Consider the following 3,402-nt stretch of genomic DNA (forward strand, 5'->3'; position numbering starts at 1 on the left):
CCTCACATCAGAAACAAAACAAAACAAAATTGAGGGAAAGACCCACAGCTCAAATACTTGCCGTCTTCTTTCTCTAGCACCAGAATTACCTATCATTCTAAAATTCCCTTTTATACCTTCTATAGCTCTCACATGACCTGTTGCTATGGACTTAGTCCACTCAATAATCTAAAAAGTGGAAATAATCTCTCTTAGATGATTTTTCAGGATGTATATATTTGAACTCAATGTCAACCTTAAAAAAAACAAAGGCTTCCAAAAGGAGAATAAAAGCACAAAGTACCAACCAAAATCCCATTTCTACTTTCACATCCCAATAAAGACAAGTACACACATATGAATTTAGAAAAATTCAAAACATAGAAATCACGTACAATCAAATAATGTGAGAGAGCTGTTTATAAACAGAGGAGACATTCGTATACACACTTATGCACATCCTTTGACATGTTATTTCGGCCAGCAGTGAATGAGGGGAAGCTTGTTACTTCCTTGGAGTTAAAGGTGGAGTCCAGCCAACGTCTGGAGTGCCATTGTTCGGTTGCTTCCAGTGGGGGAGGGGTAGGGATTTATTGGGGTTCCTGTGAGTCCAGAATAAGATTCTGCTTAGAGAAATGACTGGTGTGTAAATGGAGGATCTCAGAGATATGGTCAGAGCCTGTGGAAATGGGGGTTAGGAAGGGATGTTCAGGTAAGTATAGCCAACTATATGCATGACTTTCTGCAAAGATGGAATGCAAGACACTTTGCCAAATTCGAATGAACTTGAGAAAAGACTTTGGTGATTTTTACTTGAGACTTCATGTCTGTTTTGGGGAATTAGGTTGTGCCAAAATGGATTAGGCCTGAACTTACGCACGAGAAAAGAGCCTGGTTCAGTCGATTATGCCTGTGAAGGATGATGTCAGGGCCCATCCTTTCGAATGTTGTGCTATTATTTCTTTACATGAATTATGGCTTCTCTGTTTTGTAAGCACTGATGTCAGGGATGTGCCTGGATTTCTCACTGCCTTTGCCTTTGCAGATTAGGCACATAGTACGCTGAAAAGCTAACTCATGAGATTTTTTTCAGTGGAGAAAAGGAAGGACTAGTCTGTCCATTTTCTGTGTTATTTGAGTTTGGGGCTTTGACTGCCCCAGACTGTTTTTGTACAGCCTTTGGACCTTGGAAACCTGCTATTGCCTAGAGCGTATACTTGAATCCTTCATCCTCACCTCACAGATGAATTTCAGCATGAACTCTCATCATATCCCCTCTCCTTCCAGGTCTGTGCTTCTTCCAGCAAGGCTGTGCCACCTCCTCAAACAGTGCCAGTCACTGGGGACTGAGCATGAAAATGTCTGAGTCTGGAGGCAGACATTTCTCATGTAAACCACCATAGGGAGCAAAAGTGAGCATGACTCAAATCATGTAGCGTGTCACTGAGATGCGAAATGTGCAGTAAGACCAACTAAGGAAGCATATATAATTATACCTCAATACTGTTTTTCTAGGTCTGTAGGATGAAAAGTAATTTTACAACCCATTGACTCAGTGTTTGAAATGTTGAAAAATCTTCCTGTAAGGGTTCATAACTAGCTCGTGATGGAAAGTGAAACACAGAATTGACAACTATGGACAGGACAAAAGATACAGAATCTAGGAGAGTTACACTAGCTGTTGCCCTCTGTGCTCATTGCCACCAGGCTTTGTTCACAAGCCGAGGTAGCCAGAGAAGCACAGGCTGGAGAGCTTGAGTGCCTGGGGGGTAATAAAGCTTCCACGAAGCAAAGGTAGTTTTGCTCCTTGAAGCTCAACCTGCATCCCAGAAACAGGGGGCTGCCTGATTCCTTCCTCTCGCTGCTCATCACACCTCAATCTGCCATTGATTGGCCCTAGATGAAGCACCCTTTCCATGGAGCAGGATCAATTTAGCCAATTTGTCTGACTTGGATGCTGCTGAGATCAGTTCCTTGAAGTCCAGGGTTGGCAAAGGGGCAAACTTTGTGCAATCCTACATTTAATTAAAGCTGCTCCTCGTTTAATTAGTAAAAACTCTTGTCATTGTTGTCAGACACTTATGCTAGCAAAAGGCACCTCTGGTAGACAGCAAATGTCAAATGGTGCTGCCAAGCCAAAAGGGCCGGCTTCTGGGGTAGAACGGGATTTTTTCCCCTCCTTTAATAGAAATGGATTTCAAATATAATTTGCTGTTGCTACCTGGTGAAAGGCCATCTCTCCCCATGAATCCGTGGGATGCTGAGAGGAGCTCCATCTCCTTCCAGAAAGCCATGCTTCAAATTAACTTGTTCAGATGCGTAAGTAGAGGAGCAGCCGTGCTGACAGAAGAACAATTACTTTCTCTGGGTCGCCTCCACGCTGCTTCACTCAGCTCGCCTTATGCTCCGAACGTTGGCTGGGTTGTCCACAGTGGTTCAATATTGTGCAGGCTCAGTGATTTTATTTCAGCCAAATTGGTGGCACAAAAGATGAAAGCCTGGGGATCCTGTCATGATGTGCCAGGTTTACACAACCGGCCTTGGAAGTTAGTGAGGCCGATTCTGAGAGGATAGATGGGAGGGATGCAGGCAGTGTTTCATCAGCTTCCTGTTTAGGAGTGTGTGTATACCCTCAGGGGCGTATGCACACCTAGCTGGATGAATGAGTCCCCTTACAGCATAACTGAAAGGGTCTTTAGATGCAAGGTCTTGCCACCTAAATCAGTCTCTCCCCACATCCCTGGCCAGCCTTACAAAGCAGGTCCTTGCAGGAGGCTGGGGTGTGAGTTCCCTTTCATGTGTTGTTTGGCAAGGCAGCAGCCTGTGCTGGTGGATCCTGAAGTTAAAGTACAAGATGACTGACAGACAGGGTAGCAGAGCTAGCACTACACTGTCGCTAGCGATGCTGCTGGATCAAGTGACCCTGCATGCACACTACACTCTCACTGTCAACGCTGGTGGATCAAGAGGTACTGCCTCTTTCCTGAGTGCTGCTGAAGCCAATTGTCTCCCAGGGAATGCAGGACAAAGGCACATGCCAGATCTTCACATTTTAGAATGAAGATAATCAATCTTGCTCCATGTATAAAACACAGCCAATGCTGGGGAAGAGCAGGAAACCCTACCAGCTGCTCTGCACTGGAAGGGAAAAAAGAAGAGGGTTAGGGGATTGAAGGGTTATCCTCTTTCTTCTGAAGTACGTGGGAACAGATTCGATAACAGATTCCTACAGAAAGAGAATGTGAGAGGCAAAATGTGCTGGTAGATAATGAAGTTCAGTGATTAGCTTTCTGGGGAAGATGACTTCATCCCCAAGAAGTCAAACTCAAGCTGTTCATGGTTAATAGGTCATAAAGTTTTTCACAAGCCAGCAGGTGATCTGTGTGAGTGGATTGTTTTACATGCCAAGATTAACAAGCCTTA

The 3,402-nt window shown here is 44.4% G+C and overlaps 1 long non-coding RNA gene across 1 annotated transcript; it reads right to left on the reverse strand.

Moving 5' to 3' along the window:
- Positions 1–381: 381 nt before the first annotated feature.
- LOC132652165 (uncharacterized) lies at positions 382–2,395 on the reverse strand. Its single transcript, XR_009589642.1, has 2 exons — positions 2,201–2,395; positions 382–581 (listed from the first exon to the last, which is right to left on the reverse strand). It is a non-coding gene; the product is annotated as an uncharacterized LOC132652165 (long non-coding RNA).
- Between the last annotated feature and the right edge of the window lie 1,007 nt (positions 2,396–3,402).

Source organism: Meriones unguiculatus, chromosome 2 (assembly GCF_030254825.1).
Source record: "Meriones unguiculatus strain TT.TT164.6M chromosome 2, Bangor_MerUng_6.1, whole genome shotgun sequence".
NCBI classification, from domain to species: Eukaryota; Metazoa; Chordata; class Mammalia; order Rodentia; family Muridae; genus Meriones; species Meriones unguiculatus.